This window comes from Musca domestica, unplaced genomic scaffold (assembly GCF_030504385.1).
Source record: "Musca domestica strain aabys unplaced genomic scaffold, Musca_domestica.polishedcontigs.V.1.1 26, whole genome shotgun sequence".
Classification (NCBI taxonomy): Eukaryota; Metazoa; Arthropoda; class Insecta; order Diptera; family Muscidae; genus Musca; species Musca domestica.
Genome location: NW_026712283.1, coordinates 3,776,720 through 3,797,282, shown reverse-complemented (window position 1 = coordinate 3,797,282; position 20,563 = coordinate 3,776,720).

The window sequence follows — 20,563 nt, the reverse complement described above, 5'->3', positions numbered from 1 at the left end:
TTTTACGCTCGGCAATTGGGGGAAAAAATAACTAACTAATGTGTCGCTGTTTTTATAGATCTGTAACTATAAAATGTGGAGTATACTTGGGTTTTCATTTGATTTGTAATTGTAGGACTATATCACTTAGTAGGACAGAAAAAGTCTGAGCCCGAACCTTTCACACTTTAAACTATTAGGAAATACATTGCCTTAAAAAACAGCACCAATATTCACATATGAAATCAGATCCAAAATTCAATACCACTGAGATCTGCAGGAAAACTTGGCTAAAGTCTTCAAAACCTCGAATATGGAGTGGCAATGTTGTATTGAGCCTTTGCCGGACTATATCTTAAATTTTTGTGCAGATGCTGGGTGATTTCATACCCTTTAAATATTTGAAATGTCAATTTAGGCACTTCGGCGGTAAATCTATATCTACATCGATTTCCACTAGAGTTGACATAGGTAAATTAATACTTTATGTGACCCAAAAATCATTAGTTTTTTATTTTCATCAAATTAATATATACCAGATACAGCTCTGAAATATGTGTATCAAATTTTATCGAGTTCGGTTCAAATTTGGATATAGCTTCCATATAAATCCTCAACCGATTTCGGGCTAATTGAACACCAAATAGCCAATATAATTCCAAATGACTCTAATTTTAGCATATCCGACCGAATTTAGTCTAGACGCAAGCACATCAAATTTGGTGAAAATCGGTTCGGATATAGCTATAGCTCCCATATATAAATTGGAGTTTCAGTCCCTCACATTCATAATATGTACCAGTTATCAGATACAGATAAGAAATACCTCTTCCAAATTTTATCCAGATCGGTTCAGATTTGAATATAGGTCCCATATATATCTTCAACCGATTTCGGGTGAACTGTGAAGCATATGGCCAGTATCAGTCCAAAAATAGTGAATTTTGGTACATCCGGCCGAATTTAGTGTAGAAGCAAGCACATCGAATTCGGAGAAAATCGATTTAAGTATAGGTATAGCTCCCAAATATATGTTTCATCTAATTTGGGGTTTAAGTCCCTCAAATTCGTAATATGCATTCGACAAAAATGCAATTTGGTACCAGTTATCAGATACAGACCAGAAATACCTCTTCCAAATTTTATCCAGATCGGTTCAGATTTGAATATGGGTCTCATATATATACTCAACCGATGTCGTGTTAATTGTGCACCAAATTGCCAATATAAGTCCAAAAATCGTGAATTTTGGTACATCCGACCGAATTCAGTCTAGAAGCAAGTACATCGAATTCGGAGAAAATCGATTTAAATATAGATAAAGCTTCCATATATATGCTTTATGTGCCTCACATTCATAATATACATTCGACAAAAATGAAATTTGGTACCAGTTATCAGAAATTTGGTATACAGCTCAGAAATACCTCTTTCAAAATTTATCCAGATCGGTTCAGATTTCAATAAAGGTTCCATATATATCTTCAACCGATTTCGGGTTAATTGTGCACCAAATTGGCAATATCATTCCAAAAATCCTGAATTTTGATACATCCGACCGAATTCAGTCTAGGAGCAATATGGTGAAAATCGGCTTGGATATAGCTATAGCTCCCAAGTTTCATTTAATTTGGTGTTTAAGTCCCCCACATTCGTAATATGCATTCGACAACAATGATATTTGGTACCAGATCTCTTATAAAGCTCGGAAATACCTTTGGCAATTTTTATCGAGAACTAAGCTAAGGTTTGGATATGGCTCTCATATAATTCCTCAATCCAATTTCAGGTTTATTGTGCAAATAATGGCTAATATAAGTTCAAATGAAGGGAACTTCGCGACGTACGTTTCCATTTTGTGCAACTCGGCTCCGATAAATACTAATTTTTAATTTAATCCTTCCCCAGGTGATATCATGCACTCTATACAAAACTATAACTGCTCTAAAGCCAAATTTTGATACTTGAAATAAATTATTTTGTTACGACAGCTCTACTAAATGTGCATAGTGCTGTAGAGTATCATATTATCCGTCAATCCCGATATTTGACTTTTCTTTATTGTTTTTTTTTTCTATGATTATTGTTGTATTTTGATGAATGTATTTTCTTCTGGTTTTTCGGAGGTCAGAATTTTATTTTTTTAATTAAAGGAAAATCAGAAAGTAGAATTAAAATAAAAATAGGAGTCACGTTTATGGGCGTTTTGTAAGTTTATATCGGGTGGCTACTAAATTTGGGAGGGATGGGTGTAATTTCAAATTTTTGATGATATTTCAGCTGAAATTCTTAGGAAGCCATGTACTTTAGGTATAAAGGCCCTTTAGCAATATTACAAGCAAGAATTCATAGGATTTCACTCTTTTTCGAATTAACTCAACACATTTGAGTCATTAAAGGGGTATTTTAGGTCATTTTCTTCATAAATATTCAAAAACTCTTATAATATATATTCGTATCAGAACAGAATATATCACAAAATTATTTGCCGTAAAATTCTGCCATAGGCCTTAAAAATTTATGAAATCTCCAAAACTTACAAAACCAAATCCACAAATTGATAAAAATTAAAAAATAGTGTTTTTGGGTCAAAATCAATTCCATCTGGGCTAATAAACAACAGTTCCATAAAATAACAATTTATGTCGTCGAAGACAAATTTAGTCTATTCAACTATAAGTCATCAAAGAAATAAATTCTAAAAATAATTTGCAATAATGTTTTATAAAAAGCAATAAATGTTTTTCCTCCATAAGTTTTAGAGTTGCATGAAAGTAAAATATAAAATTCGTTAAAAAATTTATTCTTTAAAAAATCTACGTTTTCCTGGTCCTTGAAAAAATACATTCGCTTCGGTGGGTCATTAAAATAATCCCTTTAAAAAATCCATTTTATATTGGTAATTGAAAAAATATTCTTAGAAAAAAACACGTTCTCTTGGCCCTTGAAAAAATATTATTTAGAAAATATACGCTTCGGTCAGTCCTTAAAAATATTCTTATAAAAAAACACATTATCTTTGTCCATGAAAAAATATTGTTTAGAAAATCTACGCTTCGGTTAGTCCTTAAAAATATTCTTTAGAAAATCTACGCTTCGGTTAGTCCTTAAAAAATATTCTTTAAAAATCCACACTTCGGTTGGTCCTTGATGCCGTGGCATCAGAATAAATGCCGAATATTATCGCAAAATATTCTGGAGGGTGTAAAAAAATATTCTTTAAAAAATCCATTTTCTCTTGGTTCTTGAACAATTTTTCTTAGAAAAACCGCGTTCTATTGGTTCTTATAAAAAACCGTGTTGGTCCTTGAAAAAAATATTACTTAAAAAATCACGCTTCCATTAGTCCTTGAAAAAATATTCTTTATAAAAACCCACGTTCCGCTGGTCTTCAGAAATATATACCTTAAAAAACTACGCTTCTGTTGGTCCTTCAAAAAAAAAAAAAATAAATAAATAAATAAATGAAAAATCAACGCTTCTGTTCGTTGTTAAAAAATAAAAATCTTTTAAAAATAAACGATCTGTTGGTCTCTGAAAAATTTTCTTTAAAAAATCCATGGTTCTGTTAATCCCTGAAAAATATTCTTTAAAAACCCACGTGCTGTTGGCCCGTTTCAAAAATATTCTTAAAAAAATTTAGGTTCTGTTGATCCTTGGAAAAAAATATTTTTTAAAAACTCCACGTTTTTTATCTGTTGCTACTTTTCAAAAATATTCTTTCAAAATCCACAATATTCTTTAAAAATCCACATTCAGTTTATTCTTTAACAAATCCACGTTCTGTTCTGGTCCTCGGTCCACGTTGATTACAATAAATTTCCTATATAAATTCTCTCTATACCTCTATATCGCAACGAAATTGTTGTAATTTTGTTTCTTGTTTCATTTTATGTCGTGTTTAGAGGGTACGGACCATTTGAACCCAATTTCATAAATACCGGTATTTCTTTTCTTTCACAAACAAATGTATATTTTATTTTTATTATTTAACAATGAATTATGATGGTACATTTTTTATTGTTAATTTTTATCATTGTAAACTAAGTTTTTTTTAATATTATTGCATTTAATACTTTTTAATTACCCTCATCAGGTATGCTTTAATAAAATACATATGTTTATTTTTTTTTTTTCTTTATTTTAATTTTCTCACACATACTTTCATACTTACAGCAAAAAAAAAAAAAACCCATTCACATACGTTAATTTGTAACATGACCTCTATATTAAAAATTAACCGATTTTATGCTGAAAAATAAGTTTAGCGGAATGCACTTTGTAAAAATTTTAGCTTGAATTGTGAATATGCTTCCAATAATTTCAATTTTTCTTTTTGTTACTCAATACCATACTTATTGGCAGGTTTTTCATTGCAATATAATATTTAATATATGATTTTATTCATGGCAGAAAAAGATTATTTTCATAGTTTTTTCATGAAGTTTATGAATATAACATTAATTTGCACAAAATTATGAAACGGCAATCGATATAAGAAATAAAAAATTATCAATGGCTATAATTCATTTGTGATGAAGAAAAAAGTTTAAAAGGTTCCAGTATAATTGGTACTTTTTATACACTACATTATTATTATGTGTTGGGGGTTGTAAAAGTTTCAATCAGCCACAAATAGGTCCTTGGAAAAATATTATTCAAAAAACATAACTTTTCGGCCCTTCAAAAAATATTCTTTAAAAAGTCCATGTTTGTTGGTCCCTGGGAAAATATATTTAAACAAATCCAAATTATTTAAAATTATCACCTCGTTGATCCTTACAAAAATTCTTTACAAACACCTCGTTTTGTTGGCACATGAAAAAAATACTCCTTATCATTTAGAGATTGTTAGTTCCTGAAACATATTCTTATATATAATAATATCCTGATAAAAATCAACTTTTTTCGTCCGGTCGGGTTCTGAAAAATTATCGTTAGAAAATTGTCGGTCGTTGTTCCTTTAGAAGTTATTTTAAAAAGATTGGCATCTGTTGGTCTATTGGTTGGGGTTGTACAGTTGGAAACAGCCAAATATTGTTTAACTCCTAGATAATCAAATGACGATAATTCAAAACATTCCAACTAATTCATAAAAAAGAACAAGTAACAAAGCAGCTAAGTCCTTCCGGGCCGAACTTTTAATACCCTCCACCATTTTGAAGGAAGTTCGAAAAGTTAAGAACAATTTCGTAGAAACTACACCTCAACTGAAACACTTTATTAAGGGGGGTATACGACGACGTAGTCCTTCATAAGTATTTTTTTTTTGTCATAGGCTGTAGTACCAAAATTTGAAACAATTCCGGTGATAAATCATCAAAATACCGAATATCGAGAGGTACCGTTATATGGTGGCAGACAATTTTCTGCACAGGCTATAGCATCCATTACGAACTTCAAATACGAAATTGGAAATTCCGGTGTATAATGGGGCAAAAAATATAAAAAAAAAACCGACGTGGACATACATAGCCCATTTTCAATACCAAAAGACCTGCAGACTCAATATATATTTGAGAAAACTTTCATCAATCTACTTCAATTCGCAGGAAGGCTAGGAGTGATTTCCAGAGACGGACAGACAGATGGACGGACATCGCTTTATCGATATCGGCAATTTTATGCTGATCAAGAATTTCCAGGGTGAGATGAAAAAACTGCAAACATATTTAGACTGCTGTCATTTCTAAGCCACAAGCAAGTGGCTATCGTTAGAGCACTCCAGCATTTAAATGTGAATAAATCTTTTGTGTCTCCTACCATCGCTCCTTACCGTGATACTGGTAGCGTAGCCCGACTTCAAAGAAGTGGAAGAAAACAGCAACATCAGCAGAAATGTTTCAAAAAGTAAAGAAGCGACTTGATCGAAACCCGCGTCGCAGTGGTCGAAAAATCGCTCGTGAGCTGAACATATCGCAATATTCCATTTGGCAAATATTGAAAAATGAGCTGAAATTCCAACAATTGCAAGAACTTACACCGCAACGGAAAGAAAATAGACTCAAAAGAGCTAATAAGTCGTTTTACTTGCCAAAAAGGTTAGCTGAAAATGTGCACCTTCGGTTGGCCGCCAGAACTCAAGCGCCGGCCATGGTGATGATGTGGGCCGCCATAACAGCCGATGGTCGCTCTCCGCTCGTATTAATCGACCGCAGCATCAGAATAAATGCCGAATATTATTGCGAAAATACGCTGGAAGGTCCGCAGACTTTGGACAATCCAAGAGAACTCAGCACCATCGCACTCAACTCGTGCCAAAATGAGGTTCCTCGCTTAATTTCCAGCGTACAATGGCCACCAAAATCTTCGGATACCAAACCGTTGGACTATTGTGTCTGGAGTATTTTGAAAAGCAAGATCAAGATCAGAGCAACATTCCACCATAATGTGGTGGAGGGTATAAAAATTTAATAAATAATACTAATACTAATACTAATACTAATACTAATACTAATACTAATACTAATACTAATACTGATACTAATACTAATACTAATACTAATACTAATACTAATACTAATACTAATACTAATACTTATACTAAAACACACATCATAGGGTAAACATAATTCTCTCCTGCCAAACATATCTCACCATTTTCCTTCTCATTCCTCTTTCAGCTCATTCCTCTTTGTTTTGCTAAAACTTAAGAGGCCCTTGCAGCAATGTACAGCGCACAAAAACAAACAACATCAAGCATCAAAGACATGCATTTGCTGTATGATAACCGTCAACCACCATGTTTCAGAATTTTAAAGAATGACATTAAATATCACTTTACATGCCAGTTTGTGTTTGTCTCCCTGTGTGTATGAGAACTAGGAAAAGTAGATTAGAGTCATAAATTTCAAATTTTTGAAGCCTTGCATTCACATGTGCAGGAAATATATGTTGTGTTGAGGGATTTTTATAAGTGTTCCTAGAAATATTTAAACAATTTAATTTGTTCCACAATTTCTATTAAAATTACAAAAGATTTGAACAGACATGCAGAACATATATTAAAAAGCATACCAAACATTTTTCAGCATGTTTTTTTTATTTCTTAAAAAAAACTGAAAATATTAACCTTAAAAACTAATTTAAGAAATTTGCATAGAAAATACTCTGTTATTCCCTCGCCCCCTCATGCATATTTGTTTCCTATTGCCTCTATATATCGAACATTTTCTTTTGCACACAATAGAACCGCATTTCAAACGACCACGTATAAACACACTTATTTTGATTTTTCTCCCCATTTTTCCCATTCGTTAGTATGTGCACATGACTTCAGAGACCATCTAATCTACTTCAATATAAATCTATTTTATCACGTACGAGAAAAAAACAAAAATTGACATTGCCAAGAAGAACTGCATGAATTCCTGTATTTCATTTGTATGCACTTTGCAGCCATAAGCTGGCGATTATACTGTGATTTTCAATGGGTATGTGTATTTGGTATATAAAGAAAAATATAAACAATTTTTGTGATGCTCGGAAGGGAGGGTGAATAGAGTGTATGTTTCTTATTTAATATCTTAAAATTTTGCAACAATCGTCTAGTTAATTAAATAGAAAATTATTAGAACGGTCATTGAATAATATTTAGAAAGTGAAAATTTGAAAAAAAATAATTAGAAAATCGCCTAAATATATTCCGATAAAAAGTGAACACTTTTTATTACTTTTTCTGAAAAGTACCCTAAAAAAAATATGTGTTGTGGGTATTATAAGTTTGATTAGGCCAAATACTATGTAATACTTCGAAATATTTGTTCCCCACATATGAAAGCCTACATGGATCTTCCTATCTCGAAGAGCTGAGTCGATCTAGATATATATGTTCATCCGTATGTCCATGTGATATCATAATCACGATACAGGTGGCAATTATGGCCCTTTCATCAAGAAATTTAGCATGGAGGTAGGTTTAAAGTCATGATAGAAGTTTGTTGGGGGAGATGGTCGCAAAATATTCAGGTGTTAAATTGGACCAAAAAACAGAAATATTTCATGATTTTGCAGCTGCTCTACAGGTCCCAATTATACACAAATCGACAGGGAATTTAGCATGTATCTACATTTTAGGGCTGGTCAGGAGACTATTATTTTCTTTGGTTATCGCACAAAATTTAGCGAGTAAAATAGACCATTACTTTTATATAAAACATAAGAACATTTCCCCTATTTCCGGATCTTGAAGAGACTCTACAGGTCACAATTAAAAACCAATCGACGCGGAACTTTGCATTAAGTTAGGGGTTAGGATAGCGCAGAAGGTTAGCATTTTGGAAGATCCGTAAATTATAGTTAGCGAGAAAAATGGACCACAACTATTGTGTGAAATTGCTTTGGATACGTATCAGCACGTGTAAATAGAAGGAAAATGGCTCCGGGTAAAAACCAAATGCAACATATGTGCAGGACAGTATAGCATTATTTCAAATAATCGACTGAAATGTGCTTGGAGGTTTTCCAATATTTTATGGTAGTTAATGATTTTTCCTTACCTTACCCCTGTTTAGTTCATTATTGAACCGCATAACTGCATAATTGGACAATGGTGCGTATGATGGATTTCAAATATAATCAAATCTAACAAATTGTTTTTCATACGCCCTGATGTACATCATAAATAGCGAAACAACAATGAAGTAATCAAGACTAAAAAATAAAAAAATCAACACTATAGGATTCTTTTTTGATATTTTTATACCCTCCACCACATAAAATTCTAAGTTGATTTAACGGTGTCCGTTTGTCTGTTGAAATCACGATACAGCCCACCTTATATGACGTAGGGCGTCAAAAATTAGCAGAACAATTTGTATTGTGCTTAGGATGGTTGGTATTGAAAATAAGATATATAGGTCCACGTTTTGGTTGAGTCCCCAGATAAAGGAACCTTTCGATATCTGGAATTTTGTTGATTTTTGCCACATTTTTTCACGGATTTGTCTAAAAATTGGTATTTGTGGGTCATAATGCGTTCTAGCTCGTGTGGAGAAACATTGTATGTATAGGTCCCCGTTTTGGTCTAGCCCCCATATAACGGTATCTCCGGATATTCGGTTTTATAATGATTTTTGTCACATATTTTCACGGGTTTGTCTAAAAATTGGTATTTGTTGGTCATAATTGGTTCTAGCTCCGGTGGCAGAACATTGTACAACGTTTCGGCATAGCCTCCATATAACCGCACCACCCTATATTAGGTGTATTGATGATTTTTGCATATTTTTTAATGTATTTGTCCAGAAATTGGTATTTACAGTTCCGTATGGTTAGTTGTAGCTCGTGTGGCAAAACATTGTATACGTAGGTTCACGTTTTGGTATAGCCCATGCCGATATTCGATACTTTGATAAAAAAAATTGGCATTTTTAGTTAATAATGGGATCTAGCCCGGTGCCGGAACATTGAACATTTAATTCCACATTTTCCTATAGACCACATATAACGATACCCACCGATATTCGGTATTTTGATTTAGTATTTTAGAAGATTTGATAGATGAAAATCCTTGAACTATAAAATTGTCTACTGAGGTTCCCGTTTAATTTATTTTATTTATTTATTTATTTTTTTGATAAGATTAACTAATTTATGCAAAAGGTCCTACTGGTATATAAAGTTGAAAGTAAAACACCCTTGAATTCAGACACTTTTATATAAAAATGTTTCCTTAACCCGCAGGTGGGGGGTATAACAGTTCAGCCCGGCCCAACTTTTTTTTTTTTTTTTTTTTTGAGTTTTGCCTTATTAAGGCGAAGATCATTTGTTTTATGATTTATGTGTTTGATTTCTCTTTCGAGACGAGCTTAATAATCTGAAATTCGCAGTGAAAAGGAAAGCCAGATAGACACTATCACACACTCACCACTATGCGACGCGTTTCGCCGTTGGTTAAGCGGCTCATCTTTTTTTTTTTTTTTGTCACAGAAGTATTATTTGTCATTCATTTAACTAAATTTTTACTTGATAATAAACATATATATAATTCGGAATCGATTTTTCAGAATATTTGTCTTATTTTGCCTTAATACTCTTGATTGTATTTATTTGAATAATTCCATTTGAAATCCAAAAAAAAAAAATTGAATATATTTTTGAGTTAGCTTTCAGGTTACCCGGTTATTCGAATATTTGGATACAAAATTCGGGTGTTAACCGGTTCTACAAAACGTATATGTACACAATATATATCTAACTTTTATAGCTCAATTACAACAAGTAAGCAAAGGCTATAGTCGTGCGGGGCCGACCATGTGATACCCTACAACACTACAATATGTTAGAATCTCCCTTATGTCCAAATCCCTTTTAGAAGATTTCTCTTTTGAATTTATGTCACGGAGCACTGCCCAGATATTACCCTTAGCATTTTGACCAGGGGCATTTGCCCAATATTTACGCACTCCATCGTATTTTGCGATAATCTCCAAAAGCAAGAGGCTCCTCTGTATCTCCAAATTTAGACTCTTCTATACGATCTTCTTGTCTACGATATTTGGCTATATTCGTCAAAGAAATCAGCAAAAAAAAGGCAGAAGTTCGCATTTTGTGTATTTCGGCTATCGCCTGTAAGTAATGTTGGTATTTTTCAGACAAAAGTAGTGGTCCATTCTACACGCTGTCCTAAACTCTCTTTATGACCTTTATAACGGCTGCAAAATCAGGACAATTTTTAGTTGTTGGTCCATTTCAACCCCTAAATATATTGCGGACATCTAGGCCTAGCCCTTATGAGCTTAACCCTACCTTTTTCGTGAGGATCGGACGATAGTTGCAATCTGTATATAAAATCCCAAACCTGTGTTGTAAGGTGGAAAAATATTACAAAATGTACACCTTAATATTATAAGTCAAATTGAAAAAATCGCATGCGATAAAAAATATGAAAAAATAAAAAAATGTCACAAAATACTAAAAAATCAATATTAAGACCCTATTTGACTTATTTTTATGCGATTTTTTTAGATTTTATACTTTTATGTCAAGAGGGCATTCTGAATTGACAAATATTGTCAAAATCGGTCCAGCCATTCTTGAGATATAAGCTTCCATCTAACATTCCTTTCCTTTGTATATACACAATGTATATATTTCGCTATACATATCCGATATATTTACTAACGGCATCTACGTAACGGTCAGAATTGACCTGTTCGTCTATTTCTGATTTCGCCGGGACTAAGAATATTCGCGGTATAATGGAAATTTGACTTCTATTTATCAGAAATATTATAGTCTTTTTCACCCACTAAATATTACCCGATGACCATCAAAATCGGAAGGCTTCTGCCCAGCCCAAAGATTTAGCCCCATGCTAATTTCCGCGTCGATTGGTCCATAATTGCGACCTGTAGAGTAACTGCAAAATTATGAAATTTTTCAGTTTTTGGTCCATTTCGACCCCTAAATATTGCGCGATCATCTCCAAAAGAAATAGGGTTCTATTCTGACCTTATCCCTACCTCCATTCTAAATTTCGTGAAGATCGGGCCATAATTGCGACCTGTAGAGTGATTACAAATTAACATGGACAGACGGACAGACGGACGGACGGACATACATAGCTAGATCGACTCAGCTCGCCGAGACAGGAAGATCCATATATACTTTCCTATGTGGGAAATCAATATTTCGAGGTGTTACATAATTTTTGGCCCAATCAAACTTATAATACCCCCAACACAAAGTGTTGTAGGGTATAAAAATAAAGATTAGAACTACAAGTAAATAAATTGGAATTTCAAATCGAATAATTCGAATAAAAAGGAGAAAAATGCGAATTTCCTTTAATTGGAAATTCGTATTTTAAATATAATTTTACGTTCTACAAATGAAAGTATTAAATTACTATTGAAAAGTTAGTTAAATCACAAATCTAATTTTCTAATTTCGAATTTCATCGAAAAAGGTTTAATTTAGAAAATTTTCCATATTCTATGAATGAACATTTATTACTTATGTTCTTACGTATGTATACATCATTAATTAATGATAACCTCCCCGCTCCCTCTGAAATCATCTACGATATGTGCTTCTGATTTTTGTCTCTAGGTCACGATTTTCACGATTTCAATTTGTAATTTCTATGGAAATTAATTCATAACTATGTGCATATGATATTAATTACTGTCATCAATTAATATAAACTTTTATATAATTGCCGAAGCATACGAAACGTGATTATGCATTTTTGCTCCTTAAATGAATGCATTTTTTTAACCTTTTTGCGTAAATTTTTATTTCCCACTTCAGTCTCATAGAAATGCATATGTATATCATTATAAGAAAAGTCAAGTGGAAACATGAATACACTCACATTTACTCTTTGGTTATTTGTCAAAACATTCTCGGTAATAAAAAGCAGCAGCAGCAACAACTACAACAACAAGATAAGTATGTAACTGATATTAGTCCACATCATTCAAAGTAAAGCAAGTGTGCACTCACTCACTGACACACTCACATTGGTAACAGTTGTTTGTTTGTTGCTGATGACACTCCAAGTGTCATCGACAAAAGGTAAATGAGAGAACATATAGAATAGAATAGAATAGAATAGAATAGAATAGAATAGAATAGAATAGAAAAGAATAGAAAAACTACAAATGTGTATGTATGTGTAGTAAGTAGTTTGAAATAGTATCAACTGCCTCTTATTGAGGTCCGTCGAATCTGTAAATAACGGCAAAAGCAGTAGTAGCAACAGCAGCTGCAGTAACAAGCACAGTTGGTTATCTAATTCAATTTCAATGAGGCATGCAACCTGAGTTGGCAAAACTTTTCAGACCTTAAATATATGTGTGCAGTTTATTTGTGAGTGTGGGAGGTGGAGTGGTTAAAAATATTAGCTGGAAGGTCCCAGATAATATTGAACGTATGTGGCGAATTAAGAAACGTATGCAGTAAAAATATGACATCGAATTTTATAAGCTCAAAAAAAGAACCACTAACTAGACTTAAGAGATTTTTTTAATTAATCAAACCAAAGTTATTATGAGGGCATTCTGAATTGACAAAATTTGTCAAAATCGGTCCAGCCATTTTTGAGATATAAGCATTCTAGCTACCATCCTCCTCTTTTGTATATATTAATTGTGTATTGTGTGTATTTTGCTATATATCCCATATATTTACGTAACGGTCAGAATTGACCTGTTCGTCTGTTTGTGATTTCGACGCGATAAAAAATATTCGTGGTTTAATGGAAGACTTGAATTATATTTAAGACAAATGTTATGATATATTTCACCCACTAAATATTACCCGATGACCATGAAAATTGGAAGACTTCTGCCCAGCTGTTAGCTCCAGCCCCATGCAAACTTCCGCGTAGACTGGTATATAATTGCGTCCTGTAGAGCAACTGCAAAATCAGGAAATTTCTCAGGTTTTGGTCTATTTCAACCTCTTAATATTATGCGATCAGAATATGCTTCTATTCTGACCCCAGCACCACCTCCATTCCAAATTTCGTGAAGATCGGGCCATAATTGTGATTACAAATTAACATGGACAGACGGACGGGCGGACATACATAGCTAGATCGACTCAGCTCGGCGAGAAAGGAAGATCCATATATACGTTCCCATGTGGGAAACCAATTTTTCGAGGTGTTACATAATTTTTGTCCCATTAAAACTTATAATACCCCCAACACATAGTGTTGTAGGGTATAAAAATCGCATGCGATAAAAATATGACAAATAATAAAAATATTTAATTTTTTTTATTGGTATATCTTTACGCAGTTTTCTTAGATTCTATCCTTTTCTGGCAAGAAACCATTCTGCATTTGTGAGAATTGTCGAAATCTGCCCAGCCATTCTTAAGTTATAAGTTATAATCCCCTTCGTTGATACAGGAGATTGTATATTTTCTGCATTATAAGCGATATCTTGGATATGAGCATCAGCCAAACAGCCTGTCAGACAGACAGACAAACGGAGGGACATCGCCAGATCGACTCCAAATATCCTGAAAAGGATTTGGTTTTGGCCATATCAAATGATATATACCCTTTCTGGCCATATGGCTGAGGGTATAATAATTTGTGGGAATCAGTTTTTAACCTTTTTATGCCCTCGAAATATACATTGATCAGCATAAAATTCTATGTCGATTTAGCTTCCGAACGAAATGAATTAGGTTGATAAAACTTTACTCAAATGTGTATTATGTCTACAGCACTTTTGGTATTGAAAATGTAGTTCCACATTTTGGTATTACCCCCATATAACTGTACCTCTCGATATTCGGTACTTTGACAATTTTAGCGACAATTGTTTCAATTCAAATTGAGTTATTTCAAATTTGCTATTTTAAGTTCGTAATGGATACTGTAGCTTACGAAAAAAATTGTATGTGCTGGCCTACGTCTTCGTATAGCCCCTATATAACGGTACCTCCCAAAATTAGGTGCTTTGATGATTTTAGCGACATTATTCACTGGAAGTATTTTAAATTTGGTATTTGCTATAGGTTATAGCCTAAGACAGAAAATTGTCTGTGCAGGTCCACGTCTTCGTAAAGCCCTCATACGTCTACGTCTCCATATAGCCCTCATATAACTGTACCTCCCGATATTCGGTATTTTGATAACTTTAGCGAAATTATTCACCAGAATTGTTTCAAATTGGGTATTTGAATTTCGTAATGGTTACTGCAGCCTAAGACAGAAAAGTGTTTGTGCAAGTTCGCGTCTTCGTGTAGCCATCATATAACAGTGCCTCTCGATATTCAGTGCTTTGATGGTTTTAGCGTCATTTTTTAACCGGAATTGTTTCAAATTTGGCATTTTAAGTTCGTAATGGATACTATGACAGAAAATTGTTTTGGTATAACCCTCATATAACGGTACCTCCCGATATTGGTTATTTTGATTTGATTTTAGTTACATTATTTACCGATTTTTTTCAAGTTTCACATTTGATAATTGTAGTGGATTATTACAAAAGTTGCCTGTGCAGGTACATGTCGTCGTATAGACCCTAATATAACGGCTACATTCGGTATTTTTAAGATTTTAACAGATTTTCTATTATTTTTTGGAACATTGCGAAATTGGTTTCTAATGGTGGAGGGTATTAAAAGTTCGGCCCTGTCGAACTTAACTTATATAATTTACATTCAACTGTGAAAACCCTTTCATATATGCTCAAACCTAGGTATTCCCTGCCTTACCCCCTAGTAAACATTACCATCGTTTTCCACTAATAAACAAACTTTGTTTTTATAAAAACAACAATAGAGGGATTAAGCCTGACCATTTTGCAACAACAAAATACTATGGTATCCCGAACAAACAAGCCAACACTGTTCTATTTTCACTAGAACTAATTATTCATTTTTTTTGGTAAAGGGACTACCTTTTTCGTTCCACCCCATTCCATATGCAAATACGCAAAATGTCGTCCTATCCAAGTTCAATTGGAGCGATTTGAATATGTACACAAACACATGAACACACACACCCTCAGCTGGGTAAACAAAACACCTACGCTTAGGATGTTTGCAGTTGAGAACGTGTTCACAACAATGCATGTTCATTCTTCTACTTGACTATGAAATTGTTACTTGATAATGCCAACAGCAATAACAACTACAACAGCAGCAGCAACAACGACAACAACACCAACACCAACAACCATAAACATGGGGACGGACATTCGCTTGTACTTGTGTAGTATTTGTACCACTTGTCGTGTACATTCTTCTCTAGTTCTTCTTCTGTTGCCTTCTTCTTCTGCTGCTGCTCTGCAACATGAATGTCGGTCGATGGGTGGATGCATTCATCCATCCATTCGAGGTTCTATGCTGTGCGGGGTTTTTCATGTTTAATATTTCGTTTTTGTTGTTCTTCAAGTAGTTTGTTCTCAATACTTATTTGGTGTGAGTGTGTGTGAATGTGTGCAGTAAATGTGTTCTTGCAAACATCACTCGCCCCCCCCCCCGTCTATAGTTATAAGTACCCCCGCCTGTGTATATTGACATTTCTAGCTTAAAGGTAAATTCTCATTGCTTACGACTCTTACCCTACATCATTGCACTCGAATTGTTCCGTTGTATGACATTTAGCAATTTCGTGTTTGTGTGTGTGTCTGTGTTTTACATCAGAATACATACACACACACCCCCATAAGCATATGCATGTCAGATGATGCTCACAACGGCATCGGCATCCTTTAAATGACCTTAAAATCTGCATGACAAATGACAGATGCAAAACAGAATTTTCGGAAAAATGTTTTGTGTGAAACTGTTTTAATTGTTTATGCAAACATAATTTTCATTTTGGGTTAGAAAGGGAAGAAAATAGGGTATGTTAATTTTTGGTAACGTGACCTTTGAAAAGAATCTAAGAAAGACATATGATGCCCTATCAGGCAACATCCAAAGGAATATCAGAGTTCTATAAAAGTAAGATTTGTAGCCCAATTTTGAAGAAATTTTAAATGAGGTTGGATTTTCCTGTAAAAAAGTTTAACTTTTGGCTATTTTCCGTTTTGATATTGAAAGAGTTGTCTCGGAGGTTTAAAATTTATAATACAGTGATGATACAAATAAATTTTAATCAGTAGAAATTTATGAAGTCATTTTTGTGGGCAAAAACTAACTAAGATCTAGATACTCCCAGTACTATGACTATCGAGGGTATATATCATTGGATACGGCCATATGCAGGGCTCGGTGAAGTTATGCGGACAAAAATCATAAAAAAACAAAACAAATTTTTATACCTTTGTGTTTTCATAGCTTGGAATGACTAAATAATTCACTCGTACAGGGTTGCCCATATTCGACGGACCTTTGGGCCCTTTGGGCCTATTCCAATCGACGAAACTTGTCCGCAGGCAACATTCTTTGCGTCAATTGAATTTTGTACGGGAACAAATGCAAATCAATGCGAGTAATCAGTTGTAAAGTGGACCGAGCCATGTCTAACTGCTGAGAACGGCGTCTTTGGGATGTTCTTGGGGACCTCTCAACACTGGCTCGTACGGCAGCGATATTCTCGCCGATCGCCTTGGTCGACTTTTATATGTCCTCTTCGGATTAGAAAGAGCCTTACCAGTTGAAATTTTTCGTATAAACGCTTAATGGTGTTCTTAGAAGGCGCGCTTCTCACTTGAATGTAAATTTCAACTATTTCAGAGCGCTCGCGTGGCGTGTATTGGTTCATGGTAAAAATCTGCTTGGACTGACGCTTCAAACGCGGTATGTCATTAAGCGATGTGACATCTCTGTCAAAATTTATGGCGTTGCCAGATGGGTCCGTCGAATATGGGCAACCCTGTACATTATCACTAACATTCTTCTTGTCTCGTACAGATACATTGTGTCTGCTCTCATTCCAGCCGACCTTGCTGTATGCTGTTTATGACTTTTTCTCGGTACACGAAGGAGTGGACCAATTTTGTCCATTTTCACACTTGATTAAAATTGTATTAAAATTTGAATTAAATCGGATACACTATTCGCTTAAAAGCGATTTTTATACCCTCAGCCATATGGCTAGACAGGATATATATAATTTGATATGGTCAAAACGTGCCTCATCGAAATTACGGTTTTAGACCCAAAGTCTCTTTGGACCAAATCCGTTTCAGGACATTTGGAGTCGATCTACCGATGTTTGTCTGTCCGTCTGTCTGACTAGCTAGAACGCACGATAAATCTCAAAGGGATTATTCGATTTGGTCCAAACTTAGTACATCGTAATATTATTATCAAACTTAGATCGAGTTCGGAGATGGTCAAAATCGATCCACTGCTTCTGGAACCTCATTCACGAAATTTTCAAAAATTATTTTAATGGACTCCACCTTTCCTTTTCCACCGAATTTTTGTGTCAGTGATGGGTCGGTTGCAAAAGTGGACAATATCGGTCCTCTCCATCAAGTACCTCCCCCACAGAGGGTCAACATTTTGTATAATAATAACTCTTGTAATATGTGATATAAGAGTCCGATTCAAATTACATACATCACTATATTTTATTTGACTAAGGCCAGATATGAAAATGGGATATATCCTTCTGGTACCTCCCCCACAAAGGGTCAACATTTTGAATATCCATAAAGCTCATAAAACAAGAAATTAACATCCGAATCCATTCAGATTTAGCATATCTCAATACTTCCATCAACACAAGATCTGTTAAAAAATGGTAGAGATCGGTCCATTTCTTCTGGTACCTCCCACATATAGGGTTCGAGATTTTGAAAAACAAAACTTCTAAAGAGAGCAAAACAAGCATCCGACTCTCTTAAAATTTCACACGTGCAAAAGTGTTCGCTAACACAAGATCTGTTGTGAAAATAATATATGTCTGCTAACACCTTCTGGTACCTCACCCACAACGGGTCACAATTTTTAAATTATTATTATCTCTGTGAAGTCACACGTACAAAAATATATCTCTTAAGCAGAAACATGAATGAATATGGAATTTATGATTTCACATAAAATTGGATATAAATGTTCGATTTTGTTTTAATTTTGCCCATACCAATATTAATACCCGACAACACTATGTGTTGGCGGTATTATAAGTTTGATTGGGCCAAATATTATGTAACACCTCGAAATGTTGGTTTCCCTCTTGGAAAGTATATATGGATCTTCCATGTTAATTTGTAATCACTCTACAGGTCGCATTTACGGCCCGATCTTTACGAAATTTAGAATGGAGGTGGGGCTAGACCCAGAATAGATCCCTATTGCTTTTGGATGATCGTATATTACTTAGGGGTTGAAATGAACCAAAAACTAAAAAATTTCCTGATTTTGCAGTTGCTCTACAGGTCGCAATCGTAGACCAATCAACGAAGAAGTTAGCATAAGGCTATTAGCATAAGGCTAAGAAGTTAGCATAAGGCTATAGCCTTGGGTTGGGCAGAAGCTTTACAATTTTGTTTTATTTATTGTTCAATAAAAGTCAACTTTTCCATTAAACAGCGGCGAAATCACTAGTAGACGAAAATGTTAATTCTGCCGTTATGTAGATGCTGATATATGGAATATAAATGCGAAATATGTATATACAAAGGAAAGGGATGTTAGCCAGAATGCTTATATCTCAAGAAAGGCTGGGCCGATTTTGACAATTTTTTTCAATTCAGAATGTCTTTTTGACGTAAAAGTACAAAATCTAAAAAAAATCGCTAGCTTTTGTAGTCGTTTGTGATATTTTCTATTTTTTCATATTTTTTATCGCATGCGATATTTTTCAAATTGACTTATAATATTGAAGTGTATATTTTGTAATATTTTTTTCACTTTACAACACCGGTTGGGGTTTTAATATACAGATTGCAATTATAGTCCGATCCTCACGAAAATTTTCACAAGGGTAGGGTTATGCTCAGAAGGGCTAGGCCTATTGTTTTCAAATATAGTTAGGGGTTGAAATGGACCAACAACTAAAAATGTTCCTGATTTTTCAACCGTTATAAAGGTCACAAATAGAAACCAAAGGACACGAAATCTCACGACTTTTGTGTGAAAAAATACCAATATTTCCATACTACCGAAACGCTGAAAATAAGTTACAGGCGAAATCCAAAATACACAAAAGGCGAACTTCTGTCTTTATTATGCTGAATTCGTTGACGAATATAGTCAAGTATCGTAGACAAGCAAATCATACAGATGAGCCTAAATATCTCTCCGAGCTGAGGCGATCTAGCTATGTATGCCCTCCGTCCGTCTGTCTATGTTAAATTGTAATCACGCTACATGTCGCAATAATCGACCGATCCTCACGAAATTAAGAATGAAGGTAGGGGTCAGAAAATCAGAACAGAACCCTATTATTTTTGGAGATGATCCTAAAATATTTAGGGGTTGAAATGGACCAAAAACAGAAAAGAATCCTGATTTTGCAGTCAAAATTATAGACCAATTGACGAGAAAACCTAACATATCTATATATATAAATGTAAGTTGTGTTAGTTACTACGCTTATAACTCAAGATCCGCTGATCTGATTTTAACGATTCATACAAATTCGGAATTGTCTCTTTTCCGAAAAGGATAATATTAAAAAAAATCGCGTAAAAATGTGATCTATTAACATTTTCATTTTGACTTTTGAAATGTACAATAGTAATGTTTTATTTTGCACGATTTTTTTCCATTTTGACTTACTTTTTTCTAATGTACATTTGTAGTGTTTTTTTTATATTTTTTTCCAATTCGAATATTAATACCAATTTATTTAATTGACTTGATTTCTTGAGAACTGAAATTGATGGCGGGTTGCATGGAATCCAGTCAGATGATATCGAAATAACTTAACGCAGTTAGACCAAAGTTAAAAGATAATTACTTTTTCAAAATCTCTAAAAAAACAAGAAAAAAGAGATCTCATGGCAAAAATTCTCAAATCGGGAAAAATCGAAAAAAAAATTCAATGGAAATTGACTAGATATGGAAATAATCCATCCAATGAGAACTTAAAATGCAAAATTCATTGGGACTGCAACCAGTGAAATACCGAATATGAAGGGCACTGTTATATGCGAACTATACAAAGTAGTGGAGCAAATTAAAAATTTAGAAAGAAAAGGATTCATATCCT